The 15,786-nt window shown below is 38.6% G+C and overlaps 1 protein-coding gene across 3 annotated transcripts in view; it reads right to left on the bottom strand.

Annotated features, from left to right (window-relative positions):
* TMTC2 (transmembrane O-mannosyltransferase targeting cadherins 2) overlaps nt 1-15,786 on the bottom strand; it is a 256,087-nt gene that overhangs the window by 217,933 nt on the left and 22,368 nt on the right. The window lies entirely within an intron of this gene.

Below are 15,786 nucleotides of genomic sequence, written 5' to 3'. Positions count from 1 at the left end.
GAGACAACCACACTGCTGCACATAAGCACTGCTTTGAGATTGACATTTTTCTGAGAAGAAAGAAGAGTTGTGGTTGGGTTTATGTTTTAGTAAGTTGCAAGCATAATTAGTGCTTGTAATAACCTGATGTAGCATGTGATTGGTCTGTTGCCTGATGTACTAATTTTCCCTGAAAAGTCAGATCATGAAGTCTTGCCTTCTGATTCTATTTCATCATTTGGCTTCAATTATTATTTTTAACTTAAATAATTACTTGTGCTATAGATACTACAACTATAACACTAACTAGAGAAACTTTCTGTACTTATAAGGCAATCTAAATACCCTGCTCTCCCTCTCCCCTGAGAAAGCTGATGAAGTGAGTAATGAGAACCACTCCATGAAACACGGAGAAAAGACAGTTTGGCTCTTCAGATTTTCCCATGGCACAAGACGGTCCTTCTCTCTGGAAAACCTGACCTTTCTCAGGAGGAGAGGGTGGCAGGGAGAGCACACAGGCACAACCCACCTCCTAAGTCCACTTCACGTCCTAACAATGCAACTCCTTAACTACCAGTAGACCTTAGCATGGACACAGCATGGACTCATCCACCCCCCCGCGACAAGAATTTAATGGAAAAACATTTCAGAATCCAGCTCACCTCTTTTACACTATATAGGAAGAAAGATGAAAGGGAGGTGGGTGGGAATGATCATAACTACAGAAATTATGCATTATGTGAGGCAGTGAATATGCCTTCAGCTTTCTAGGAGAGACAGATGCACAGACTGCAAGTCCTGATTTAAAAATAAAACAAGTACCTAAGCAGAGGTGGGGGGGATTTTTGTCCAATATTTTAATGTCTTAGATAAGGGACAATTGAGTGAAACTTAAGTGTCTAATATACTTCAGATCATGTAATGTCCTAACATTCCTTTCTGCCTAACACAAAGATACTTCTACTGTGATTTTACTCAGTGTCCTTCTTGGCTTTAGAAGTATGTTTCAGTTTAATACTTTTTAGCAGAGCATGCAGGCAACAGTGTTATTTGCCTCCACTTTTCTTTACATGCTAGATAACCATAACATTTTTCTGACATACAACCTTTTGCAGCTGGTACTCTAGGAACTGTTCTCATGCATCTGTATATTACCTTCTTCCAGAAAATAGATTCTGGGGACATGCCGAATGACAGAAGTTTTTTTCCCCCTGTGGGCTTGATTTGGCATTGAAAAGCAAATGCTGAGCCAAAAGTTTCTCTCTCTAACACAAGTGCAAATCCAATCCTGCCACCCCTCAAAATAAATTTAATTTACAGCAATAGGACTCAAAAACAGAACTGGATCATCTGTCACCAGCCAGCAAGTGACCCCATGTTTACAAGTACTCAGAATCCCTACGCTCTGAAATGTAGAAGGTGACCTTTTCCAGCTCAGATATCCGAGTTTCTGGCTACTCCTCAAAACTGCCGTTTTTATGCAGGTCTGAACTGGTGCCACCATGAAAGCATAACCAGCCTTATACTCTCCTTCATTTGACTTACATTGCTACAGAAGCATCTGCCGCCTTCTCTCTATGTAGGTTAGGATGAGATTTTTGTTTTACTTTTAAGAAAATAATAGCACAGCTATTTTTAAGTTTCATGTAGCTACTAGTTCAAAGCCACGTATCAAACCATAGTTTCTGAGCACAGCTGTTCTTACTGAAGGTAGGTTCAAATCAATTTCAAAACACTGTTTCAGAGAGACTTTAATTATTAATATTACTCTCATATTATTGCCATTTTAGTATGAAAGGATGTATTTAAGTGTTAGCTGTCAAGCCTACTGGCGCCATTGTGCTACCTGCTCATGATTCCCTGAAGAGGAACATCATTAGAGCACCACCTTGACTTAGCTCAGTGCTCAAGAGGGAGAAGCAGGGTGGAGCCACCCCATGCAAACATATGGGAACACATGAAATAGAGGGTGGGAGTGGACTCCCATATAACTCTGAACAGAGAAGAGGCCTTTCGCAATAAATGATCTGTGTTATTGTAAGCAAGGGCAGAGCTAATGTTAGCCATTTTACTTCAGAATGATTATCTGACTTGTTTCTTGTCTCCATTCTGTAAGACACACTCCCAGACATCAGAAGACTGAGAGAAGTATACCACTGCTAGCAACAACTGGAAGAGCCTATTACTCCAAAGGAGCTCAAGTTCACTGAAATGATGGGATGGATGCACTATCATACCTCAGGTTTAATGGCAGAGACATCCTAGATTGGAAACAAAATGGAAAACAGATCTCCTCCCTCCCCCCCCCCCCCCCCCCCCCAAAAAAAATTATTCTAGGTCAATGTAAACGTGATTTCTCCTTCACACTTCTGATAAATGTAGATTGCGGGCTAAATTAAATCTCATGCTTCACTCCCTCAGTTCATGAGAAATCGATCCTCCCGAGGAGCACCTGTCAAAAAGGCCAGGCCACTGCTGAGCACGCGAGGGAGATGGCGGCGCCATGGCCCCCCCCCCACAGCCCCCGCACTCACCTCCCAGCTGAGGGCCAGGCTGCAACGCCCCACTGCCCCGGTCAGAAACACGATCTCTCACCCGCCAGCAAAGCGCTCAAACCGCCAGCTTCAAAGGCTTTCCGGGGTCACAGGGGCACCGAGCCTTTCCTGTTGAAAGCTATGCCAAAACCTACTACATGTGCAAAGTCAGAGGAACATAGGAAAAAGAGGGAAGAGAGCTCGTAGGACTGCTCAGCTTCATGCCCAGGGAGCAGGGTGCTCACCCAGCAGGATGGGACCTTGGCTCCAGTCCAATGGTTAGTGAATATATAAATAAAGCTACATAAAGTGATTAGAGAAATTATTTCTGAGCAGTACTGCAAGATTAAAATCTGCAGCCCAGAGCTGTGCAAGTCCCATTATTGTTAAAATCATGATACATTACAACTGCACAAACATTAATAAGGCTAATGCTATCACACAGCTGAATTTCTGAAATTAAATACATCTTTCACATGACAAATTCCCATTAAAAAGGTTCATAAGGGTTAAATAAGAATCCTGTAAGATGTCAGAACCAAAGATACAGTAAACAGTATGTATTTATATCTTACTACCATCTTTTCCCATAGCCCCAGAGAGTCACATCTGCACACAAAAGAAACAACATAAACGTCAACAGACCACTTCAGAGAAGAAATAAGCAGCAACACTGGATCCTAAATTCTTGTTACCCGAGTTATAAAGCACCATAATTTCAGCTGGGTTTCACTGCGGATCAGTTGCCTTGGGATGCTGAAGCCTATCTGACAGACTCCAGCTTTCTTTGGTGTCTCCCAGGACCAGTTTTTCTCACATCCTCCGCACTGCTTTGCCTAAAGCCTAAAGGCATTATCCCACAAAAACAGTCATGCTGTTACCAGGCTTATTAGTGATGCCAAAGACAACAACATACTTCTGTCCTTCCAAATGCACCAGGGTTTTCTATCAGGTGTAAATCCCTACAAGATAAGGCTCAGAGTGCTGTCTAAGAACACAAAGTTTTCTTTCATATCAAAGCCTTCTTTTATATTTTTGTTCTTCTGCATGTTTGCCTTTTTAACACATCAAATTCTTTGATACTGTTCTGTGAAGACTGCAAAGAAAAAACTTCTACTTTTGCTATTTGTATGTGCGTATGAGAAAAACAATCCCAACACAATGTTTTAACTCACTTAACCACTTCAGAGGAATTTTAAAGCAATACTGTATTTTCATTATTTCAAAGACACAGTAGAAAGTTAGGTGATGGGCAAACTTGAAAAGCACAAAACAAAAATAAGCATGGCTACTTTGAAAGAGTACCAAGTTCTTAAAATATTTTCCAATACACATGTTAGAACTTTAAGAGCCATAAATCACAGAAAGATTATTTGAAAAATGATGTGACTTTGAAAACAAACTCGTAATCATATTAAGCACATGAATTAACATTCGGATCAACTGTGGCAGACCATGAAAAGGCACGGGAAACATGGGTTCTTACCTGAACAGGCTGCAAGACCACCACCAAAGGTTTCTCAATAAATATAGGAGGGGGCCAGGCATGATGTGATTGACTAAAACAGCATAGATTCATTTACATACTCCTATCGTGTGATTGACCCTCCCAACCTTTACATGGGCAATATTTATCCATGCAAGTTAATGACACCACTTCAAAGCTTTAAAAATGTGTCCCAAAATAGCCTTTGATTCTCACCACATCAAATCCAGACAGAACTGCAAGTACTACCCATAGCAAATTCTATAATCGCTCCACTTTCTGAGCACAAGCGGCTGATGACATTTAGCACAGTCTTTCCGAACACCTCAGTAAACGTTGCCCTCCCCATCAGAAACTCAGCTGTTTATTTATACATAAGCAGGATACTGCTGTAACCAGGACTGCATCCCCCACCCACCTCAGAAGGAGGAACCAAGCCAGTTACAATTATTTGTAAGCAGAAAATGACAGCCAACTCCTGCTGTATTCACAGGTTCAGATGGTAAAAACATCCTCCCTAGGAGGAAAAAAGCTTTTACTAGTGGATCTCCTCTCTTCCTCCACCAACTCAAAAACAATATAGGAACAAAAAACATAGTTCCTGCTCATCTCCGGTGTAGATGTGTTCTCCTTAACCTTAAATACCAGACTACTCTGGGAACAACGGGTTCCTTCCGGAGCTGCTCCTCTCACCCTGACCTCCTTAACCCGCAGAAAGCAAACATCACCTGAGGTGGCCACAAGCCACTCACTCCTACACGTCAGGAAAAAAACAGATACCTTTCAGCATCACCCGTCAGTGATCTCTGCCGCCCACTTCCAGGACCGCCATAGGACTGTGCTGGCTGTTATATCTTTGTTGCCATCTTTCACTCCTGCACTAATCTCTTTTTTAGGGCTGGCAAGGACTTACTGTTCCACAAGACATGGAAGATTCCCCCTACCCCCCCCACCTCACTCCACATCAGAGTACAAGGACCACTGGAGAAGACCCAGGTTATGCTGTGCTAGAAGGTGACAAGTGCTCAGTGCAAGTACCATTTTAAGGATAGTTTCCTGACAAACATGGTGTGCCAACTGAAAGTACATGCAAAAGAATGTCTAGGATTGCAAAGACAAGTTTTGCTCCTATCTTTACTTGATCAGGTATGAATGGAGCCTAAAAGGTACTCCGAAAAAATCTGGAGGCAGTTCTTCAAAGAGGTGAATGTCAATAACGGGCAAAAAAAATGACATGATTAGCAAACAGCTCCCCAGACAACTTGCATCTGCATCCCATTCACTACCACCTGTGCCTGAGAAGACCACAACTTTAGGAGGGGACCTCAGCTATACCAAGACAACCTTTGTCATTAAGGAATCTGAGTTGTAGAATGAAGGAAAAACATGTTAAGATTCTTCCTTTCCTTCAATTGTTATGAAAAGCTAAGCACCTACTAACCCAAATGCTTCCAGCTTGGCAATTCTTCTCTATCTGTAAGTAAATTAACACTTCCTAATTCCACCTCAGTTGTGCACAGACTGTCATTATGTTGTCAATACAAGCTCCGACTGAAAGCCGTTTAACTCAAAACAGCCTGGAAGAGCTGGAAGCTCCGATAAAGGAAAAAGTATTTGAGAAATGATAGAGGGGAGCCAAAAAAAAAAAAAAAAAGAGAGAGAAAACAGGAAAAAAAGAGAAAAAGAAAAGCAGTTTTCAGGCATTTTTATATAAAAGCCAATACATTTTAGCAAAGTTTTAAAGCCAGACATGTTTAATTTCCTTTTTTATTTGCTACCTCTGTTAAGGAGATGCAAGGTAAAATTCACAATTTCTGTAAAGACAAAAAAAAAAAATTATCCCAAGTATTGCTTAACTCACTATTTTAAGTATAATCTTTGAACAGAAGCTTTCTTTGAACCAAAAACAAGCTTTTGATTTTCTTAGATACAGTGTGGAAAGAAAAATAATAAATAAATCTTACTTCTGCACAGACTGCAAAAAATAGCCAAATTCTAATGAAACTAGGGTCACATTTATTATGCATAATTTCTCACAATTTTTATCACTTACTATGCCTCTCAAATTTTATTGCAACAAAATCAGCACTTTTTTAAAAAAATCAAGAAAACACTATAACCTCCTATTCAAGGTCAGGAAACATTTTATTAGCCCCAGACTTTTATTCCCAGCAGGAGAGAAGAAAAATGCAGTATGCGTTAATCAGATTGTAAGCACCTCCATATTATCAAAATATCAGTGCAGTCACAGACACCTCTTAGCCAAGTTTGCAATAATTCAAATACAGACACGATTACAGAGAGAGAATTAGAGACTTCGTCAGGCCTCATTTTGCTCATTTAACTGAAACAGAAGAGAGGGATGGTACGAAAGGAAATGGTTTAAGTCCTTCCATGATCTACAACCTCCTATCGTGCTAATGCTCAGACCTAAAAATCAGAGGCAGAAATAGAATGCAGGAAGAATAACACTCCTCTCCAGTAAATTTTAATTTAACTTGACAGTTTAAAGTTTGTTTGTTTGTTTCAATGTAATTCACTTTCTATTATCATCAAAAACAGATTCAGTAAGTAGTAACATGTCTTCTGGTAATTTTCAGACAGACATTGCCTCAGGTAAGATAAAGTACGGAGTGTACATATTTATATGTAGCCAGAGGCTCAGACTTTTAACAAAAAGGTTAAATAAATTCCCTTCCAAAAGGTGTGCTGCTTGCCAGAAACCCAAAGAATATACTGATCATGGATGAAAACAGAGGTTAAGGAGAGCACAGTCAGCATAACTATCTCTTTCTAAAGCCTGGCAAATACAAGGTTTTTGCAGCTCTGTTTATACGTAATCCTAGTTTGGACTATTTCATACCAGTAAGAGGGAAAACGAAACTAAGTAAATTCCAAAGTCGAAAACAAACTCAGAATCCAATAGCCCAGTGATCCTTCCCAGCAAATTGATTTTTGTTGTTCTTTCTGAAAACAAGTTCAACAGCTAGCTTGTTGCTAGAGAACTTGCTTCTGAGAACTGATCTGCAGATTGTCTTGCAGACTTCATAGATAAATGTAAGCTTTTTCCTTTTTTTTTTTTTTTTCCACTTATCCTTAGTGGTAGGGACCACCTAGCAATGGGAAGGAATACCATCAAGAAAATAAAGCACTCTGTCCTTGCAATAAATTCATTCTTTACAAAGATTTAAGGAGTGGCTCTGTACAGCAGTACAGTAACACAAAAACCAAGACCAAAATCTGGATCTAGATTAAATTTGATGATCAAAACACAAAGCACAACTGAAAGGTCACCAAGCAAAAGCAAAGGCCATAATTTCCTAATCCACTGCGAAGGAGATAAAAAGATATTACTATACATTACTATGCCTATTTCATTGCTCTCAACGTGTCTTGGAAAGATAGTAGCTTTATTTCCAAACTCTACCAGAGAAGTGTCTTAATTAGGTATGTTCCAAGCATACAGCAGACAAGTTCATCAGATCTTTTCTACCCATTACAAAATTAGAAGAAAAAAGAGGGTGGCAGAAAATCAATATAGACATCACGCTACTCTTCACAATTATTTTTATGCATTAACCATCAAAAAAAGAAAGCACCACCTTATTCCATTACACTCATATAACAATTCCAAATTCACGTAATTTATGCTTACAATCTGAAGCCTGAAGATTCAGCACAGGATCTGCGTGAGCTGAAGGGGTACCTATATAAACCTCTAGGAGAAGTATGCTGTTACCCTTTGCAGATTAGTCACTAATGGGTGCAGCATAATTCACTTCTGCTTAACATTCTGCTTATCCTTATGATTTATACATGTGATAGCTATTCATTCTTTTAAAGCCTTAGATAAAAGTCTAATCTAAGAATGTTAAACCCTACATGAACCATGATGCATTATGTACTTTAATGCAGTATGTACCAGAGCATTCAGATAAATGAGTCTACAATCATTTTTGTACATTTTTAAGCACAGCCTTATCTCCTCATTGCTGTTTTCCTTGATATGAACTAACTGTGACTAACATGTACAGTACACAGTAACTTAAATACCATATTCATGAGAGGCGAGATCTTACATTCACCAATTTAAAGTCAACAGCGACAGCCTTCACTTTACAAAATGGAACAAAACATTTAGCAATTTCGAGAAGCAAGTGTTTCTTTTTGTCTTTCGGGAAAAAAAAAAAAAAAGAAACTGGATCTCTACAGTCTTAAATGGAAACATTCCTAAATTTCTTGCCAAGAATTTACCTCCCCCTACAATTTGTATATGGCATACCATATACTTTTCTGCAGTTATTTCCTCATAGCATGTTATTTCTCCTCAACAAGAATATTATTGTACTTAGTAAGCACAATTTCCAAAGGATGACTGAGACACTACACCACACCAACTAATTCCTAGCAAGGCATTTCCAGATACTTCTACATAGAACAGCAGCAATGCTATATTCTGACAAGGATTTGGCTTGCCCATCAGTGCAAAATTCTCATAAAGGTTAACTTTTTAATCACTGGCAAGTACTTATCCCCAAACATCAGGAGTTCAGCAATTCCAAGATCCATTTAAGCATATAAACCTTTGATGCATTTCCTTAACTTAAACTTAAAATGTAGCTTGCAAATGAAATAGCAAGTAATTGTGAAACTACCAATTTCCAAGGCTGGTCTCTGTGCTTGTAACTCAGAATAATCCAAGGAAGCCTAGCATGATGGGCAGTGTGATATAAATCTTTGCTCAAAAAAAGCTATGCAAGGCTTTCTGTACCAAGAAGGTTAACATTTTTTCTCTGATGAGATCTGCATAATAATTAAGATGGGTACATGAAGCTCTACAAGATACTTTAAAGGCAATTAACATTCTAGTAGATCAGGTCTTCTTTCAGAAAAGGCTGCATTTTCCCCAATTTCAGAACAAAAATGACTCTGAGGATCATGAGGCTCCTCACGTTCAAATTGTACTCACTATCCACTGACGCACCACAGATACAATTTCCAATCAATCTTACATTACTGGTGACAACAACATTGTCAAAAAAGCAGAAGCCTTTTACTTAAAACGGCACAGGATGGAGTAGATATATGCCTTACATTATCTCACAAAGCATAAATAAATCAATTAACATTCTTGCAAAACAAAACAAAACTGGAATAAAATGCTAGTATCACATATCAAGGACACTGAGTTTCAAACAATACAAATGAAATTACCTTCAGGTAACTGCTGGAAACATTGTCCCTCTAGAAATATTCTCTTTGTCCCTGGTCATAAAACACTCTTCTATAATGACAGTAAGATTAGAAGCATACCTGGGGGTCACCTGGAAGCATGAATTAGTATTAACAGAAAGGATATTCAACTAAGCAATATTCTTACTGAAGAAGGAATGATTCCTTAATACTAGAAACTGCTTTCAATGAGAAAGCAGTTCTAATGTCAGGTAAAATAAAGGTTTCACCTTACAAGTGCTAACTACTCAAGAGAGCACAGAAAATTGAGGATTTATATGGAACAAAAAACACAAATGGAAATCACTTTTAACCTGTTTATCCTATCCATGAATGCAGCTCAATTACATGCTCTAAAAATTCTTTCACTATCAGTTATTACACAAAATTTTCATGGAATATTTAAAACCAGCCTTTCTCACAGTAAGGAAAAAAATGCATTTGATTTACACATGTTAATGTAATTATGCAAATGTTGAAATTTTCATCATGTCCTGCAAATGGTTTCATTCTCTTGGGAGTTTTATCTACTCCGTTTATTTTTTTAGAAGTGCTTTTCTGCTCTTAATTGATTCTCTTCTGTCTCTCCTCACCTCCAGCAGGGAGTAAGTAGGAATCAAGCTACCTTCAGTGCTCCTTTAGCACACCCCTTCTGAGGCTAGAGCTCAGAGACTACAGGTATAATTAAGGATGTGCCCAGTCACCAAAAGCAAAGGTAGAGCAGGAAGAGAAGCCAGAAAGCTGGGCCAGCCTCCTGATCTTTGGTTCCGTTTCTGATACAGCAAAGAAGATGCAGAGAGCAGAGTCACCAACATTTTTGACAAACTGGGCATCCACCCAACACAAGTAACACAGATGCTAAAGACAAGCCGAAGCCCAGCCATAAAGTCTGAGACAGGCTATGTTTGTTAGAGCATTCCTCAGACTGTCACTCACTATTAGTGCTCAACAAATCAAGGATACAAGTCGCAATTACATTCTCTGCTAATTAATTAAGCAGCCACATGCGGCTTCCTCCCCTTCCCACCAACTGTGAAACTTAAAGGTTCAGGATAAGATGCTTACATCAAAAATGGCATTTTTGTCTTGCTTTGTAACAGCACAAACATCCTTAAGGTCAAGTGCATTCCTCATGCTATGCTGCAACCTTTCTTTTCCTTCACTGCAGGACATGCAAACTTAAAGGACTATGCCAATCCCCACTTCTTCTACAGCACATCCTGCCTACGCCCACAGCATAAAGGCAAAGGCCTCATTACAAAATCCATTTTCTCCTTACACTTTTGCTTTCCAGGAGAGGCCAACAATGTTTTTACCTATTAAGAGACACAAGGCCAATGACTTTACAATAAGTGTTGTTGTAGGGTTTTTTCTTCCCCAGAAAAAAAAAAAAAAGATCAAAGGCCATATGGTACCCTATAGGAGCTCTCTTAAATATGAAAAAGCATCTCATGGCATAATCCGAGAGAATGCTGGAGCAGTTGGACATCCATGTCAGCTATTAAAACCACATTGCTTCCATTCCATTGTCAGCAAGGATTTATGGTAAGGCTTTTTATCTCAATGAATAATCAAATTGCTTTAGGAGTCTCGGTTTTATGTTATCATATACAATTATATGAGAGTAATGGTAAAATAGATGTTATCTAATTGGTAGAGGGATTCCCAAATCCTTTGAAGAGAGATCGTCCATAAGCCATAAAATTCAGTAAACCATGCAATTGCACAGCTACACTAAACAGCAATGAAGTGGAAAAAAAAAAATCACATTTATAGAGAAGATTGGTTAAATTACTAACCAAGAACATTAGATATGGAGGTTTGGCTTTAGAAAAATTACTGAAGGCAATAGTATCACAATACAGAAATGCATGCACAGCATGGCAATACATTTGAAAAGACTGCTCCGCTGCTAGCTGGGTTCAATTGTTCATGGGAAGATCAAAACAAAGGCTAGTGAAATTCACAAAAGTGATGTAATGCAGGTGAAGCATTATCACTGTTCAAAACAACATAGGTTAGATAGAGCTTAGATGTATATTTCCACAGCATTTTTATTGTTTCCTTTATCTTTTAGCTTAGCTAACACAGCACTGGTTGTATCTTTAATAACTATTAAATTATCTCTAAGTTGTTCAAAAAATGTCATCGGGAATGTTTTATTTAACATTACAAGCACACTGCCGAAGCTACTTTCAGCTTTGGTACCAAGTAACAAATCGATTTATTTCTATAGGCACTTTAAGAACTATACTTAGTTTAAAGTTTTTACATATGCATAGGCACACACACAAAGACATACTGGAACTGCATCTGCACAGAACAGACTGTCTAGTCCACTATCACCATATTTGAAAGTGGTCTTTGCATATTTAATAGTTCTTCCTCAGGCAAAATATTGCAGAATGAAAAAGATGGTGAGTTTGGAGCTATGAAATTCATCCAAAAGGCAGTAAATGCAAGTCAAGCTGTACTTCAACTTCTTTGAAGATGGGTGTTCACTTAGACTTTATTCTCTTTTTGAATAGTAATTCAATGATAATTCTTTCTTTCCCATATAGCATTACTGAGGCTTGTAGCTGTTTTGATAACATATGCTTGAGAAACAGCTGTGTCTCAGGCAAAGAGACTTCAATAACAGCTCACTTCACAATGTCTGATTGTTCTGAAGATGCAATTTTATTTCTGCCACCGTGGTGGAGGAGATACGCCAGACTTCTTATACTGTATAGAGAAAGCTGAGCCCAACGAGACACAAGCATACAATTGAAAACTCTCAAGAAGGGAACCTTGTCGATTAAAAACAAACCGTTAAGGGCAATAAGCAGCTGCTAACCACTTTCATAAGCTGGAAAAAGAAATTACATTATCCCACAGAGTTCCCACACTTTCCACCTCTCCCCACCAAGACTGCCTGTTCTTTCATTTCAGATTTAAGGTATTTTTTCTGTCAGTCTCAAACTGTCATTTATAAATCCAAAACTTTCCCAACAATATTAACTGCAAGGCACAAATTCCTTTTTCATTATAGCTCAAGACTCAACTTCCTATTCCACTATTTGAAATAAAGAGCAAAGTAGTGAAGCTTCTGAGTTTATTCTGAGTTTATTTGGCACCATTTACTCTCCAATTTCCTTTTTTTTTTTTTTTTTTTTTTTTTTAAATCTGTCAAGCATTTCAAAATTTAGCATGCAAGTTAGATGGGCTCAGTTCAATTCCTAAATTAGATCATGAACTAGAAATGTTAGGAGGACTTTCAATCTGGGTTTCAAGAGAAGGGATTTATATACGCCTTCCAAGATCTTGGCCCTTACATCTTGCCCAGTTCCAAAGATATAGGATCTGATCTTAAAAAATAATAAGAAAAAATAGAATCTTATCTTTCTGGCAAAAGCCCTCCATCCTGGCCTTCTTCCTTTCCACACAATATTTCAAGCACCTTCTCTGGGGCACCTCAGGACACCCCTAAGAGGGGGAAGAAGGGCCTGAAGAGTCCAGAAACTGCAGTGAAAAAGACAAAAGGTTTGGAAGGAGTGTACCCACCATCTCCAGCTGATTATAGGGTGGTATCAGTAGATAATTGTTGCAAAAGGTTTTCTGGGTCTGCTACAATCATGCAAATTCAGTTCAAAATGATTCACAGAGGAGTTTCTAAATGAGCACTGACAGTCCTGTTTGCTAGATTTCATCCAAGCATCTTTCTTCCAATCTTACAAGTATGGTAATTGCCGTAGCCTCTGGTACTTCCCCATGAAAAACAAATTAGGTTTTAATGAAATATGCAATCTCATTCCAACATACTAAGGCAGATTCGTCCCTGCTTAATATTCCACAACTAATACCAAGCAGCTCCTAGAAGCCAACTGAGCCCAGGCAGATAATTCTTCCCCAGTGGTACGCATTCCTCTGCCTCCTGTTCCGTGTCAGGAACCGTAGGCATACAAGCAAACGTGTGTGTTCAGTCATGACAAAGCTGTCCGTCCAACACAAGCAATAGGCTGTCAGTAACCAGTGCAATTGCATTTATTAATATGTCTAGAGATCCAAAAGTCTCATTGCTACCAAGTTTTTAATCATCATAATTTAATTTTAAATTTTTGATTCCCAAATCCATCTACAAATATAATGAACTATTAATTAGGCTACAGTACCATCATTTCAGAGAAATTAAATGAGACTGTGAAACTAAAATAGGTGTAAACAAGGAGTCTGCAGTAATCCTATATTGTATGCTTGCCTTGAAACAGCACATTTCAGTTGAATCCTAATGAAAGCTTATTCCATTTCACTTTTTACAGGTCCTCCAAGACTTTGAAGGCAGAAATCAAGTACACTGTTAAAGAGGCATAGATTACAAAAGAAGGCAAAAGAAGGGACTTTCACACTCTGGTCTCCAGCCACAAAAACTGGACTGAATTTTTACACAATACAACAGCTCCATTAGATGAGACAAGCTTATTTCCAAAGAGAGTGCTAACATTAGAATTCATTATGTTTTTTTTTTTTCCAAGATAAAGTAGTGATATCACTTCATATGTATGCCCTTTCCTCTCTCTTTTTTGTGTTAGGCAAGACAAACACAAAGTTAATGTATCCATCTCCTTCCTAGCATTTAAAGTAAAGAGTGTAAGAAAGGACTTATTACTTCATTTTCTACTACAGCAGCACGCTTCTGAACAACTTGCATGTGCCTTTTTCTAAAACAGAGAGGTCACAGCGCTTTAAAAAGTTGGCGTAACTTCACATTTTTATACTGGTATTTTAAATCATATCATGATTCTTGTAGTAGCAGAAGCAGCAATACAAAGATAAAAACCAAGAAAGACAGTCTCCCAAGCGAGACCACAATGGGAAAACATGTATCCCTGAAGGAGAATGCTGTTCTATCCCATTTCCAAACAGCTTTATAAAATGAAGCCAGACAGAATTAGCTATTATCCAAACACTACTTATTCACAACACACTGTGTATTTCTCATTCAGAGTGCTGCTCAAAGGGGCAGAAAGGTCCCTGATCTGACAATAGCCTGCTACCAGGTGGAAACAATTAAGGAAGGAAGCTCTCCTGCACTGTGCAAATTATTTACTAGCGATCCCCACCGAAGCCCATGCCATGACCCTGTTTAACTACATTACTTGCATCATGTCTCTCCTTTCCTGCATGTCTAGGATAAGGCAACCCTCTGAAATCTGCATGCTTCTGTAGAATATTTTGATTTCTCTAATTTGTCATAATTGTAGTTGTTTTCAAAAATCAGTCTGCCCTCTTCCTGCAACTGAAAGCGGAAATAAGGAACATCTTTCTTTTGCTGTGAGTCAGCCAAATTTTATTTACTAGGTATATATTAACTTACATCAGCTGAAACTGTAACTCAGAGCTAATAACACAGCCTATTTTTTCTCTTTTTTGTTCAAAAGGAGGATAAAAGATGTGCCGCTGATTTGGGGATGATATTTTTCTAGTAATCATGGTTAAAAAAAGACTTGTAAATATAGCAGATCAACAGCAATGCTAGTCTCCACCTTACCATCTTCCTACATTATAGTTTTCTAATAAATTATTACAGGGAAAGAAGGATTTTTAAAACACAGTGGCTACCTTGATACATTCTGTACATTTATAGCCACTCTATTTGGTCATTTTTTATCTTGAAAATTTAAACTAAGAAGTCAGAATCTACTCCTAACCACAGGGTGATTATTTCCCAAGGTTATTATTAACTACTACTCAACTCAGAGAAAAAGAGAAGGGGAGAAGTCTCTCTTGTAAAGAAATTCACTGAGTGCACAAAAGCAGGGGGGGGGATATGCTGGAAATATCTCTGGATCTGCACATCTTTGTTCTCTCTGAGCAACGTAAGAGCACCCAGAAATCATCCTTTGACTAGATCTACATTTATTTTTTTTAAAGAGAAAGCTAGGCAAATTAGCACAACTAATTACATAAAACTAGTACATTTTCAGGCTCAAGTTTTTATCAGAAATGAACTACACAGCAAAACTGTAGTTTTTGATAGCTTCAGAAGCAACTCTGTGGTGCAGCTTGGCAATGTTCATAACAAAATAAAGATTCCATCTTCTCTCGCACAAAATCAGGTAACACACAGTGGTGAGAGCATTTTACACCTCTGAATGTTTTCCATTCATCTTAGAGGCTCCTGGTATTTGCTATCATTGAGGACCACCTGCCCAAACATATAGTAAGAACAAACAGAGCAGGAAAAAAAAATAACATTCAGCTTCCCTCCACTTGGGTTTCCTCTCTGCTCAACAACCCAGCCATCACCATTTTCCAGCTTCAGAAGTAAGGAAAGAGATCATTTCCTCCTTATTTCTCATAAACAGCTAGGGAAAGACAGCGAAGATGTAGCACCTCAATGTCACTGGAAATCGTTTGATCCTGAGTCTTATGTGATGCTCTGAATTAGAGGAGGAAGGAACAGTGACTAGCACTTGGGCCAACATCCTTTCACCATGGGAGCAACTACCCATTTGTTTCCTCCTCCTTTCCAGTGTACCCAGTAGAACTGTATGCCCAGTGCCCTAAACCAGCACT

Source organism: Aythya ferina (genome assembly GCF_964211825.1).
Source record: "Aythya ferina genome assembly, chromosome: 1".
NCBI lineage: Eukaryota > Metazoa > Chordata > Aves > Anseriformes > Anatidae > Aythya > Aythya ferina.
Note: the sequence above shows the minus strand (reverse complement) of the source record. Positions and strands in the feature narration are given on the sequence as shown.